This window comes from Delphinapterus leucas, chromosome 20, assembly GCF_059928025.1.
Source record: "Delphinapterus leucas isolate spDelLeu-1000000601 "Yukka" chromosome 20, BTC_Dleu_Yukka2, whole genome shotgun sequence".
Classification (NCBI taxonomy): Eukaryota; Metazoa; Chordata; class Mammalia; order Artiodactyla; family Monodontidae; genus Delphinapterus; species Delphinapterus leucas.
The window spans coordinates 17256943-17272461 of NC_143148.1; the positions used below are offsets into that span (position 1 = coordinate 17256943).

The window sequence follows — 15519 nt, forward strand, 5'->3', positions numbered from 1 at the left end:
AGTGCATGTGCTTTGGATTGTTACTCTCTCCTGATGAAGCAACCCTTTTATCACTATGAAATGTCTTTCTGTAAGGTGCTTTACCTGATACTAATAAAGCTATAACTGCTTTCTCATGACTAGTGTTGCTTGGCATATATTTTTAGTCCTTTTACTTTCACCTATCTGTATCCTTTTATTTATAATGTGTACTTTGTAATAGCATATAACAATGTTCTGTTTACATTCAGTTTGACAAGTCCTAACTTTTACTTGGAACATTCAGTCCGTTTATAATTAATATAATTATTGATATGATTATGTTTAAGTTTACCATTTTGCTATTTGTTTTCCTTTGTTCTACTTTTTGTTTGTATTTTCTTTTCCGCTTTCTTTTGTATTAATCAAATAATTTTTATTATTCCATTTTTTCCTCCTCTATTGGAAATTTAGCTCTACCTTTTTGCATTTATACTAGTGGTTGCCCTAGAAATTATAAAATACATCCACAACTTACTGTAGTCTAGACTGAATTAGCTTTTTACTACATGTCTCTCATGGTCTGTTCTATTTCCTTTTTTTTTTTCCTCTTTGTTTCATTTTGGGTAATTTCTATTGGCCTGTTTTTTGGCTCACAGATCCTTTCTTCTGCTGGTCCCAATCAATTATTCATCCCATCCAGTATTATATTTCTTCAGTTCTAGAATGTCCATTTGGATCTTCTTAAGAAAGTGTATTTTTCTGGGCTTCCCTGGTGTTGCAGTGGTTAAGAATCCACCTGCCAACGCAAGGAACATGGGTTCAAGCCCTGGTCTGGGAAGATCCCACATACTGTGGAGCAACTAAGCCTGTGCACCACAACTACTGAGCCTGTGCTCTAGAGCCCGTGAGCCGCAACTACTGAACACCACGTGCTGCAACTACTGAAGCCCACGTGCCTAGAGCCCATGCTCTGCAACAAGAAAAGCCACCGCAGTGAGAAGCCTGCGCACTGCAACAAAGAGTAGCCCCTTCTCACCACAACTAGAGGAAGCCCACATGCAGCAATGAAGAACCAACGCAGCCAAAAAAAAAAAAATTAAAAAAAAAAGAAAGTGTATTTTTCTGTTCAAAATTTGCATCTTCTTATCCACTCTGTCCAACTTATGCTCTGATTTCTTTAACATAATTGTGATAGTTATTTGAAAGTTCTTTCCTGCTTATTCCAGCATCTGGGTCATATGAGGATCTGTATGTATTGATTTTTCTTTCTCTTGACTATGGATCACATTTCTCTGCTTCTTTGCATCTCATAATTTTTTTAAAAATAAATTTGTTCATTTTATTTATTTATTTTTGGCTGCGTTGGGTCTTCGTTGCTGTGTGCAGGCTTTCTCTAGTTGCAGAAAGTGGTGGCTACTCTTTACATTACATTTGGGACTCTAGGCACGTGGGCTTCAGTAGTTGTGGCATGTGGGCTCAGTAGTTGTGGCTCGCGGGCTCTAGAGCACAGGCTCAGTAGTTGGGGCGCACGGGTTTAGTTGCTCTGTGGCATGTCGGAGATGCAAGAGGGAAGAGATATGGGAACATATGTATATGTATAACTCATTCACTTTGTTATAAAGCAGAAACTAACACACCATTGTAAAATAATTATACTCTAATAAAGATGTAAAAAAAAAAAAAAAGCCAAACATAGGGGCTTCCCTGGTGGCTCAGTGCTTAGGAATCCGCCTGCCAATGCAGGGGACACGGGTTCAAACCCTGGTCTGGGAAGATCTCACATGCCATGGAGCAACTAAGCCCGTGTGCCACAACTACTGAGCCTGTGCTCTAGAGCCCGTGAGCCACACTTCTGAAGCCCGCGCGCCACAACTTCTGAAGCCTGCGTGCCATAACTACTGAAGCCCGTGCGCCACAACTACTGAAGCCCTCGCGCCTAGAGCCCATGATCCACAACAAGAGAAGCCACTGCAATGAGAAGCCTGTGCACCACAACAAAGAGTAGTCCCTGCTTGCTGCAACCAGAGAAAGCCTGCGTGCAGCAACAAAGACCCAACGCAACCAAAAATAATAAATAAATTAAATAAATAAATTTATAAAAACAAACAAACATAGAACATAGGTGCAGTTAATTGATGTCCTACACAACTCATTTTAAGCCTTCATGTATTAAAATAGAATCTTCAAAACTACAAGTAGTTCCTTCTATAGCTTCTGTTTTTTAAAAAGTCACCTCCTACTGTATCTTTGTTGTAAATTCACAAAATACAAAAAAAAGAAAAAATCTATTAGTTCATCTGACAGAGAGGTTTTGTATGTCTACTCTGTGCAAGGTCCTGAGTTGGTGCTAAGAATGCAGTGGTGGAAAGGCACATATAGTCCCTGCTCTCAGCACAACTTACAGACTAGGGTAAAATGTGCATATGTAAATAGGCAATTTCACCACAATGTGACAGCACAAAGGACTTAGTACAGGTTGAATAGGATCGTTTAGGAGGAGCAACTATCTCAGGACAGCAGTGAGAAAGCTTGTGTACTAAGTTAACATGCAAATTTCAGTTGCCAGTTGAGTAGTTCTATATGGCAGACACCCATGGCTTTCTCATTCACCCCATCTGGGCCTCCAGTGTGGTCTAATTATCCTGAAGAGCCAAGATGTGTTAGAGCTGAGCTTGGTTACTCTAATGGCACACAATGTTTTTACAAATCTCCCAATTTCCTGAATAATTATCATTATCATGTATATGTGTTTAGCCAAAAGCTTAATCGGAAAATTCCAGAATGAAACAATGCTGCATGAGAAAAAACCTTCCAGTCATTTTCTTTGAAAAACAACCGTGTTTTTAAAATCAAAGTACCACTAATACGTGCATAAGTTTAAACCATCAAATCATGCAGAAAGGCTTATGATGCATAGCAGTTATTCCTAGCCTACCTCTCCCCAGCCATGGACCTATGGAGGCCTCCACTTCTAACTCTTTTTAGCTGTTTCTCCTGGTGGTTATCTTTGTCTCTAAATAATATGCTTACATCATCAATCTTGATTCATCTGTTGTAGACATTATCTATTAATTTCCAGCTATGATAAATGAAGATTTATCTCACAGGGCAAGTACTTAGAGATATTTTAAAGTTCTTTTCCTGAGTTGCTTTTATTTCCTCCATGCAGGATGGAGGTCCCTGTTGTGACTTTTACAGGCCTACCATTGTAAGGTAGGCCTGCTATGTCCTGGTGGTGCCTAGTTTGACTATGTATAAGCCCTTGCTGTACTGTCAGTTCCATAGTATGAAGATGCCCCTTGCCTCTTGGTCATGATTTTGTTTGCTTATCTTAGAGTGAGTCTTTCATGTTGGAGGCTTTCATCAGAGTATGGTGACCGTTGGAGCATATGTAAGAACGAGATCATAAATCATCTCTGTGATGGGGCCTTTGTGTTTACAGTGGACTCGCTGACTGAAGGACTTCCCTTATGGTGATCGGGTGGGAAGCCACTCATTTATTTATTTAAATCATTTTTATTTTTTTGTACAATTTTTAAAGCTTACTTTCCATTTACAGTTATTATAAAATACTGGCTATATTCCCCACGTGGTACAGTGTATCCTCGAGCCTACCTTACACCCAATAGTTTCTGCCTCCCATTCCGCATCCCTGTACTGCCCCTCCCCACCCCCATGGCAACCACTAGTTTGTCCTCTATATCTTTTTTTTTTTTTTTGTGGTACGCGGGCCTCTCACTGTTGTGGCCTCTCCCGTTGCAGAGCACAGGCTCCGGACGCGCAGGTTCAGTGGCCATGGCTCACGGGCCCAGCCGCTCCATGGCATGTGGGATCTTCCCGGACCGGGGCACGAACCCGAGTCCCCTGCATCGGCAGGTGGACTCTCAACCACTGTGCCACCAGGGAAGCCCTTGTTTTTGGTTTTATTTGCTAGTTTGTTGTATTTTTTAGAGTCCACATGTAAGTGATATCATACATTATTTGTCTCAGAAGCCACTGTTTAGATGTTTAATGGGTACACCTCTAAATGACAGGTTATGGAAGTTTTGAGGCATTCAATTCCTTTTTAGAGAACTCCTGTAGTTTTTCTGGGGGATGCATGTCAGGCCATCACGAGGCAGCTAGGTGAGAGTGGTGGGGAGAGGAGTGGCATTCAGCCCCATGTCTTGCTCCTACCCTTTGCTCTACTGCGCACAACACACAAGCCACTTGGGCGTCTGAGGGATGATTTGCTCCCACTGGGCTGCTGTTCTTCCTACTGTCCACCACATGCGTTCAGTCCTTGGCCTCCTGTACTTGGCTTCATCAGTGACCTCTACTCTCTATTTTTGTGTATCTGTGGTGAAATATACATAAAACTTACCATTTTCACCATTTTTTCCCTTTTATTGGTGTGTTTGCTTTTTGATTTACTTTTTTTAAAAAAATTGAAGTATAGGGCTTCCCTGGTGGCGCAGTGGTTGAGAGTCCGCCCGCTGATGCAGGGGACGCGGGTTCGTGCCCCAGTCCGGGAGGATCCCACATGACGCGGAGCGGCTGGGCGCATGAACCATGGCCACTGAGCTTGCGCTCCGTGACGGGAGAGGCTACAATGGTGAGAGGCCCGCATACCGCAAAAAAAAAAAAAAAATTGAAGTATAATCTATACTCATGCTTCCCTTCATAATCGAGTGAATCTTTTGCCTTTTACTAAGGATTCACGTGGGGAGGGAAAAGCACGACTGTTGCTTCAATTTTTTGAAGCCTTGTGGAAATTAAAAAAAATTTTGAAGTATAGTTGATTTACAGTGTTTTAGGTGTACAACAAAGTGATTCAGTTTTATATATCTATATCTATCTAGATATCGCTATCTATCTATCTACCTATCTCTATATATTTATCCTGCACTGTGTGGCATGCGGGATCTTAGTTCCCCCACCAGGGATCAAACCTGTGCTCCCTGAATTGGGAGCATGGAGTCTTAACCTCTGGACCACCAGGGAAGTCCATATATATATATATATATATATATATATATATGCTTTTTCAGATTCTTTTCCATTATGGGTTATTACAATATATTGAATATAGTTCCCTGAGCTATACAGTAGGTCTTTGTTTTTACCTATTTTATGTATAGTAGTACGTATATGTTAATCCCAAATTCCTAATTTATTCCTCCCCCCACCTTTCTCCTTTGGTAACCATAAGTTTGTCTTCTGTCTGTGAGTCTATTTCTGTTTTGTAATAAGTTCATTTGTATCATTTTTTTAGAGTTTACATATGTGATATCATATTTGTCTTTCTCTGCCTGACTTACTTCCATTTTCACCATTTTTAAGTACAATTCAGTGGCATTAACTACGCTCACATTGTTTGTAACCATCACTATTATCTACCTGCAGAACTTTTTCAGTTCTTTAAACTGAAACTCTGTACCTATTAAACAATACCTTCTCATTGCCCTCTCCCCACAGCCCCTGGCAACTACCATTCTACTTTCTATCTCTATGAATTTGACTACTCTAGATATCTCACATGAGTGGAATCATACAGTATCTGTTCTTCGTGTTCACCCTTTACTTTACATCCTTAATAAATCTGTTGAAATGTCTTATCTCTTGGTTGTTTCCCATCTCTTGCTGTACCTTTTACCTCCTTTGCTATTATCTTAGTGGGGTATTGGGAAGGCATGGAGATAAAAATGTGGGTTAAACAGCCATCTTTAACCAGTAGTTCACTCATTTTGAAAAGGGAGTGTTCTAACAAAAGGACAAATACTGTATGATTCCATTTACATGAGGTACCTAGAACAGTCAAATTCATAGAGACAGAAAGTTGAATGGTGGTTACCAGGGGTGGGGGCAGGCAAGGAGTAGCGGGGAGTTTTGTTTCATGGGTATGGAATTTCAGTTTGGGATGATGAAAAAGTGCTGGAGGTGGATGATGGTGATGGTTGTACAACAATGTGAATATACTTGGGGCTTCCCTGGTGGCACAGTGGTTAAGAATTCACCTACCAATGCAGGGGACATGGGTTCGAGCCCTGGTCTGGGAAGATCCCACATGCCACAGAGCAACTAAACCCGTGCGCCACAACTACCCAAGCCCGCGCACCTAGAGCCCGAGCTCTGCAACAAGAGAAGCCACCGCAATGAGAAGCCTGTGCACTGCAACGAAGAGTAGCCCCTGCTCGCTGCAACTAGAGAAAGTCTGCATACAGCAACGAAGACCCAACGCAGCCAAAAATAAATAAGTAAAAAAACAAAGAAACCCAATGTGAATATACTTAATGCCACTTAAAAATGGTGAAAATGGTACATTTTCAGTTATGTCTATTTTACCAGAAGAAAAACTAGAAAGGGTTTATCTTCACTGTATATGATTTTGTTACTATTAAGTGTCTAAGGAAAAGTAGCTCCTTTATTTATTTATTTTTAAAATCTTTATTAAAATTATAGAAGCACATAGATTTAAGAAGCAAATAATTCTACAAAGTTTCTACCAAGAATTCTACAAAACAAAAAACCTAAATGGACATTATACTCAGAGGCACTTCTTTTAGCCTTCTTCTCTTTTCTTTCTTTCTTTTTTTTATTTCCCCACAATTACCCCATGATTTTAAGTGACACGTTGTTCGTGAATTTTCAGTTTTAGTGTTGTCCATTGTCTCTCCACTATGGAGAATGAGGATTCAGCTTTCTTTCTTACCCTGTCTTGATTGGACACTGGTATTCAGCCTGCTTCCCATCTTTTCCAAGGGGCCTCCCTAAGGAGTTTTTAAGGGCTCTCAGGCGGCATGCCAGGGCAAGCTTCCCAGCATCTCCCCTGTTGTGACGCTCCACGCCGAAGCAGCCCCTTTAAAATGCTATGGAGGTCTTCCCTGGTGGCACAGTGTTTAAGAATCTGCCTGCCAATGCAGGGGACACGGGTTCAAGCCCTGGTCTGGGAAGATCCCACATGCCGCAGAGCAAGTAAGCCTGTGCACCACAGCTACTGAGCCTGCACTCTAGAGCCCACAAACCACAACTACTGAGCCCAGGTGCCACAACTACTGAAGCACGCACGCCTAGAGCCTGTGCTCCACAACAAGAGAAGCCACCACAATGAGAAGCCTGCGCACCACAACCAAGAGTAGCCCCTGCTCGCTGCAACTAGAGAAAACCCATGCGCAGCAACAAAGACACAACATGGCCACACACACACACAAAAATGCTATGGAAGGTGAGGTTTTAATTTTGGAAATGACAGTATCTTGTATTGAACTGACTTATCTGTTGATAATAATTATTAACCCTGGATCAAAAAATTCTTTTAAGTGCTATTATTTGAAGGCACCGGTGAGCAATCTAAATCAGGCAGGAATTGAAGAGAACATGGGTCTTGTAAGAAGGGAAGGCAACTGGGTTACTTCCAGTTTATCAGACTTTTCCTCCAAGGGCACTTCCATTTTTCAGCAACACATGACACATGGTAGAATAGAGCTAAAATAGAAAGTGGTGGGGAACTATACTCAATATCTTGTAATAACCTATAATGGAAAAGAATCTAAAAAAAGAATAACTGAATCACTTTGTTGTACACCTGAAACGAACGCAACATTTTAAATCAACTGTATTTCAATAATTTTTTTTTTAAGTGGTGGTCTTACTAGCTGAAGAGACTGAGGTTAGATTTTAGGGCTGCCAAAATAGCTGGAAATTGATAGAGGACATCCCAGAAAGGAGAGAGTCATAGAGAGAAACTACAAAATCTGCATATAAATTCCCCTCAAATCCCTGGCTGACTTCTAACAGGAACATGTGTAGGGCAAGACCTCAGCGAACCCAGCTGAAAGTTTTAGCTAGAATTTCAGCCAGAAATTTCTGTACTAGTTTGAAGTTCAAGTCTTGACAAATAAGAGGGGCTCACTGAACTCCTAAAGCTTTTTACTGAAATCCAAAAGGGCCATGTCTTACAAGTAAGCCCAGGATTAAGGATTATCAAAAACATCCACGGGATAGACTTAATAGCAGAATGCAACTGCAGAACACAGGAGAGTCAACTTGAAGACAGGTTGGTAGAAATTATTCAAATATAGGGAGAAAATTATTGAAAAAGATGAACAGTCTCGGTGACTTGTGGAACAATATCAAGTCGTCTAATACATGTGTGGTTGGAATTCCAAAAATAGAGGAAAAGATATATCAAAGACCAGTGGTCCAGAACTCCCCAAATTTGGTGAGATACATGAACCCACAGGTCCAAATTCAAAAGAGAATCTATAGCAGCGCTTCCCAGTCGCTTTTGCACTTTTTTTTTTCCTGAAGTGTATGTGCAGATGTAAAGCAGACTTAGACAAGATGGGACACGAAGTTAAAATCCAATGACTTCTAGGCCCACTGTGAGCCCAATGCAGAGGAATGCAGAGGGTCAATCCCTCTACAATGGAACTTCAGTACCAGAGCACAATAGGCCAGGAAACGATTACATTGGCTTATTCCTGCATCTGCAGGCTTTGGAAGTGTCTCCCTCCAAGGTATCTGGGCCAGGGATAGAGTGAGACAAGGTAGGCACCTAGTGTGCAAAATTTAAGGAGGTAATCATTGTCAGTGTACGCTTCCAGTAAGAGAGAGGACTGCTCCAGCACACTGCCACACCACTGCAGCATTAGGAATCATGATCTAATGAACAGATTTTGCATGCTGTGGGATGATCACAAATAGTGCATTAATGTACTGTTAACAGAGCATTTTTATCTGTTTATCTTCATACGACTTGATGTGTAGTAGAGCAGAGGATCCGTGTTATCATGCTACTCTCTTTACACTGGGAAAACCAAGGGCCAGAGAAGGTGATGGTTTTGACCTCAGGTGGACAATGGTTGAGCCAAGACTTGTACTCAAGTCTTTTCAGCTCAAACCTCAGCACCCAGCTAGAAGAGAAAGCAGTCTACTCAATAACTGATTCAGCTCTACTGCTTTGTTTGCAAAGTTCCTGTTTTGCTCTACTGCATATCTTGACTGATTTTGCGTTCTGATAGTTGACCAGAGTTATTGAAGATATAAATAAGTTATGATAAGTAATAGGCATAACTATTGGCAAATAAAAATGGAGTAACTAATCAATGTGTTATAGCAAAACACTTTCATAAAAATTGCCTTTTTCTGGAGATTCAAAGCATCATAAAAAGAAGCAAATTACAATGGAACAACTTTTAGAGTTTACATATATATATATACATATATATATATACGTATATATATATATATATATATATATATATATATATGCCACACTGTCGCAGCTTGTGGGATCTTAGTTCCCCGACCAGGGATTGAACCTGGGGCACCGGCAGTGAAAGCACTGAGTCCTAACCACTGGACCGCCAGGGAATTCCCCAGAGGTTATATTTATAGAAAGTAATTTTAGGACAAAAGTAAAAAAATTGAGCAAAATTATGAAAAGAACAGTGAATTATATAACAATAAATTATATGTTACTATATTATAGTAATTATGTAAATAATGTAGCAGTAATTCTTAAATTTGGATGTTACTGGCTGCCTTACCGACAGTATTATATTATTGGAGGTGATATTTATGTAATTTATCTCTAAAAAATATTAAAAGTTAGAGGCACTTACTGGGGTAACATTTTTAAAAAGTGCTTATTTTTCCAGATATACCTCGCTTCTAAGATCTGGGCACCATATTGGTGTTATTTACTCAGTTGGAATTCCAAGGTGTCTTGGACGTGAGTGTACACTAGTGTCGGGTAAGATGTAACTCCCTACAATATCTTTTGGCTTTGGAGAGTTCTGGGTAAGGGAAATGTGCCTTAAGGCCCTGTGCTGACCAGAGGCAGTGTTGGCAGTGTGGGTGGCTGTAGCCATGGTGGTGGGGTGGTAGCGGTGGCAGTAGTGTGTTAAATGAATGAGAGGGAGACACAGAAACCTCCAGAGGTCTTAAGTCCGTCATAGGGGATTTTGTTGGTCAAATATCAAGAGGTTCAAAGAAATTAGACAAATTCGAAAGAAAAGACATTCCAGAGGTAGAGGGTAGAAAGAATGAGGAAATGGCCAGTTTGGGGTCTGCCCTGAATTTTTTTTTAATATTTATTTTTTTTTATTTATTTATTTTGGCTGTCCCAGTTGCAGCATGAGGACTTTTAGTTGTGGCATGCTAACTCCCAGCGGTGGCACGCATGTGGGATCTAGTTCCCTGACCAGGGACTGAACCTGGGCCCCCCCATTGGGAGCATGGCGTCTTGTCCACTGGACCACCAGGGAAGTCCCTGCTCTGTATTGTTGAAAGACTGAGCACTAAGCCTGGGGCTTGTTGCCAAGCTGAGTGGCTGCAGGCAAGGGAGGCTGGGAGGCATTGCCACAGACTGCTCCTGATTCTCCCAGGGACAATAGGAGCCAGCTTGCAGATTCCCTTTGCAGGTGAATACCTGTGGGGACCAGTTCACCCTGAGATTGTTCTGAGAAGTGTTTGTGGTTTTTACCCAGGCTGCCTCTTGCATTATGGAGCAGGGGCAAATTACAAATGAGGACCACGTACCATATGTCTAAATGTTTAAAAATTGTAGTTCAAGTACTTCCCTGGTGGTCCAGCAGTTGAGGCTCCACACTTCCACTTCAGGAGGCACGGGTTCGATCCCTGGTTGGGCAAGTTCCACATACTGTGCAGTATGGCCAAAAAAAATTTATAATTCAAACAATAAACATAAGATATGTTATTTCCTTTTTCTCTGGATAAACTGTACCTTCAAACCAACCAGGAAGGCCAGGTCAAATGCAGACATCTCAGACTCCTTAGAGTTCCATGTCAGAACATAGTGAATGGGGAGACCCAGCCCCAACTGTGGCCTGGTCCCCCTTCTCTTCTCGCTCTCAGCTCTTTCCAACAGTATAAAGGCCCCATCTGTGTGGTTAAATCTGTCTACATTCCTCCAAACAGCCACCTGAGGTCACACTCAAGCCTAGGGAAATGCACACCCTAAGTGGCAATGTGCCAGGCCTCAGGATGGTGGACATGGGAAGAGAGGCCCATGGAGGCCCACCTAGAAATGGGCTCGAGGCTGTTTGGGCTTGGAATTCTGGAGTCCTGGGCCAGTGGGACCTATGGAAATTTTCATAGGTCTGTTAATTAGGTAATAGCATTGTACTGATGCTAATTCCCAATTTGAGAATTATACTGTAATTATGTACATAGACGTTTTATTTTTAGGAAGTACACAATAAAATATTTAAGGGATATGATGGCTGCGACTTACACTCAAATAATAATAATGATAATAAAAATATATATGCAGAGAGAGAAAAAAATAACAAAGCAAATGTGGCAAAATGTTAACAATTGGTCAATCTTCTGTGAAGTCTTTCTAGGAGTTCTTTATATTCTTTTTGCAACTTTTATATATGTTTGAAATTATTTCATAATAAAAAGCGAAACAATAAAATGTGGGGACAGGGCATTCCCTCTCCCCTTTTCACCCCTGCACCCCTCTCCCTCCCTTCACCATTATGCTCACTGTAATTCAGTGAATTATAACAAATAACAAATGAAAAGGAAATGAGCATAGTTACGGAAAACAAAAGTCATTTTTGGCAGCTGATATAATTACCTATGCAAGGCCCACCAGTGGTCTCTTAGGCTCATTCAGACTCACAAGATGACCGTAGGTCACACTCAGCCTCTTTAGAAGGAGATAGGGCAGGGGAGCTTCAGACTTTCCCTGCAGCTACAGCCAGTGTCCTTGCTATAGTTCACTCGGTAGGTGCAAAGATGCTAGATACACATTGCGCCTTAGTGAGAGCTGCTTTGATTTAAAAGTCCCATGCCTCACAAGAGACAATCTCACAATTCCATAGGCATAGTTTCCAGGGTTTCTGCAAGGAATGTGCCTAGTTATGAGTTCTACACTCATGAAGCCCAAAACAATGTTTTCCCCATCAGGTAGTTACAGGTCTGTCAGTCCAGATGCAAGTTACCAATGACCTTTTTTTTTTTTTTTGGTACGCGGGCTTCTCACTGTGGTGGCCTCTCCCGTTGTGGAGCACAGGCTCCGGACGCGCAGGCTCAGCAGCCATGGCTCACGGGCCCAGCCGCTCCGCGGCATGTGGGATCTTCCTGGACCGGGGCACAAACCCGCGTCCCCAGCATCGGCAGGCGGACTCTCAACCACTGCGCCACCAGGGAAGCCCACCAATGATGATTTTTAAAAAATTGAAAATAAATTTTTGGCTGCACCACACAGCATGTGGGATCTTAGTTTCCCAAACAGGGATTGAACCCATACCCCCTGTGTTGGTAGTGCAGAGTCTTAACCACTGGACCATCAGGGATGTCCCACCAGTGATCATTTTTACCATAATATAGCCTAGCAACATACTTAACATACATTCAGGGAAATAAACCTAAGGTTAGATTGTCATGCAGAAATGTTTTGTTAAATCTTTGCCTATAGTCCATCCCCATGTCTTTGGCCATCTGTTTTTTATTTTCTTTTTTTGGCTGCATTGGGTCTTCGTTGCTGCACGTGGGCTTTCTCTAGCTGCAGAGAGCAGGGGCTACTCTTCATTGCAGTGCGCAGGCTTCTCCTTGCAGTGGCTTCTCTTGTTGTGGAGCATGGGCTCTAGGCGAGCGGGCTTCAGTAGTTGCAGTGGCATGCAGGCTCAGTAGTTGTGGTGCACAGGCTTAGTTGCTCTGTGGCATGTGGGATCTTCCCGGACCAGGGCTCGAACCCATGTCCCCTGCATTGGCAGGCGGATTCTTAACCACTGCGCCACCAGGGAAGTCCCAAGGCCATCTGTCTTTACAGTGCCCACAATACCTTCTTTATTCTGGGATTTCTAGGCATTTTACATCTAACAATATTACATGATAGTTTTTAGGAAATGGAACCTACTACATTAAAATTTATTTAACTTTTTTAGAAGAAGAATCTGTTCCCTCTATATACCATTTGTAAATCAAAGTTTTTATCCAGTCTGAAAGTACAGCTTAGGCCTTTGAAACAACCTATTATTATTGCTTTAACAATCCCTTGTCACTTTAGAAAATGTTTGCATTCCCATCAAGTTTTCACTAGATGGCAGCAGAGGACACTGGTCAGGCTCCCGTGTAGCCTTAAATGACTTCAAGCATTCTCAGTCCACAGCTTTTACCAGACCCATGGATGATGTTCAGGTTGACCTGGGATTATCCCTTACCACTTACTTTAACCTTTTATTGATGACCCCAAATGCTATTACACTGTTGTTTCACGTAGCCCTGCTCGGACCTGATGGCCACCACACAGCCAGCTGTCTGCTTTTGCCCTCTACTGTCTTGGGTACTCTCAAACATTGCTCTGTAGATTAAAGTTTGCATGGAGTCCGTCTACTTGGCAGTTCCACCTGCTTTATCAGGTGGCAGCCCCATCACAAGCATGGTGTCTTCTGGTTCATTCTCTTGTCTCTGCCACCCCTATCCAACACCCACCCAGCCAATGTCTCTTAATCAGTTCCTGTGGCCCAGCTGCAGTGAGTCCCTTTAAGGACAGTGAGCAATTTCTTCTCTCAGTGTGAATTTGGTTTTACTCTAGCCCACATCTGCCCCCACAAGGGGATGATTTATCCCCTGTTATATACGGCAGAGTTTTCAACATCAGAGAATGGGTAGATGGCTTCTCTCACACAGACATTTAGCACCTCGTCAGAATTTCCTTCTTCCTTCCTTTATCTCACAGCCCACTGGTCAAACTGAATTGATGGTCTGAGAGTCTAGCCTACTGCTGCCGCCACTCTGCAATGCCCATGGGGGGGTCTTCTTAGATTTGACTAAATATTCAGACTCACAAGACTATCGCAGGCCACACATGACATTGGCCTCGTCAGGGACATAGGACAGGAACCACACGTGCCAGCAAACACGGTCAGATATTCCTAGCAGTGGGAATCTTTGCAGCAGTTCACTCAGCAAGATGGCTCTGGGTCCCTACCAGGGACCTTCAGATTAAAAAAGGAACCCAAGGCTAGGTGATTCTCAGTCCAGATAAAAGTTACGAACTAGGGGTCATTGTAATTATAAACAATGTTGCCTAGTTGACACATGCCATCTTCATCTGTTTCCAGGAAATCATTGTTAGAAAATTAACCACAAGTCAGATTCTCATACAAAGGAGAAAATGTTTTAACACTTTACTACAACCTAGAAATGGAAAGAATCAAACGAAAAACTACAAAAATGAATGAAGGAGTTCAATAAGGTGGCCAGATATTTAAAAAAGAAAAAAAGCCTTTTTATATACCAACAATAGAGAATATAATGGGATAAATATTTCCTTTATAATAGCAACAGAAACCATAATTGTGCAATTACATCATATACATATCAAAAAAATGTTCAAGCCCTACATAAGAACACTTGATTGAAAATTCCTCAATAAATGAACCATGTTAATTGAATGGAAAGACTCACTATTGTAGTTGCTTTACAAATAAACGAAATATATGGCATATTCCCAATAAAAATCATGATAGAAATTTTCTAAGGAATTTGAAAAATTGATCCTAAAATTCACCTGGAAGCATACATGTGCAAGAAATTTTTGAAAGAAAAGAGGTCGCCTTATTTTGTAGATTTCAAACCTACTAGAAAGTTATAGTGATCAAAAGAGTACAGGTTTGGCCCAGAAATAGGCATATGTATCAGTGGAATTGAATAATTATGTTCATAAACAGACACTTTAGTTTTCTTTTATGTTGATATAACTTACATACATGAAATATATATATTTTTACATGTAAAGAATAGTGAATTTTTACATCTGTCTATCTATCTCAGCTTAGCCACCACTCAGATCAAGATGTAGGGCATTTCTGGTACCCCAATAGGTTTGCTTGTACTCTCTCCCAGTCATTATCACTCCCTCCACCAAAAGTAGCTGTGGGTTAGCTTTGCCTGTTTCTGAACTTCATATAGATAGAATCATACAGATGTAATCTTTTGTACCCTGCTTATTTTGGTCAACTTTATATTTGTGATATTCACTTGTGTACTTGCATGTAGCAGTGATTTGTTCTTTTTCACTGTTGTAGTATTCCATTCCATACAATAGCATTCCATGATATGAATATAACACAATATAGTTAGTTACCCATTCTATTGTTGATGGACATTTGGGTTGTTTCCAGGTTTTGGTCATTATGAATAAAACTGCTATGAACATTCTTGTACCTGTCTTTTGGTGGACATAAGCGTTGATTTGTCAGGTATACCCTGAAATGGAACTGCTGGGTCACAGGATGGAATATGTATATTTAGCTTTTGTAGATACTGCCAGTTTTCCAAAGTGGTTGCTCCATGGTAGGGGTTGGGATGTTGGTTTCTAGTGATATCTCAAGTGGGGCTTTAATTTGCATTTTCTTCGATGACTAATGATGCTGAATGCTTTTTTCATCTGCTTATTGGCCATTTGGATATCCTCTTTTGTGAAGGTCAGTGCAAGTCTTCTGCCCCTCTGCTCCCCTAAAGTTGATTCAGATGTTTTCTTAGAAATTTATAGGAGTCCTCTGTCAGATATATGTTTTGCAAATCTCTTTTCCTGGG

The 15519-nt window shown here is 41.3% G+C and overlaps 1 non-coding gene across 1 annotated transcript; it reads left to right on the forward strand.

Annotated features, from left to right (window-relative positions):
• Window positions 1–4605: 4605 nt before the first annotated feature.
• LOC115802614 (U5 spliceosomal RNA) lies at window positions 4606–4723 on the forward strand. The gene has a single exon (XR_004023115.2). It is a non-coding gene; the product is annotated as a U5 spliceosomal RNA (small nuclear RNA).
• Window positions 4724–15519: the final 10796 nt, after the last annotated feature.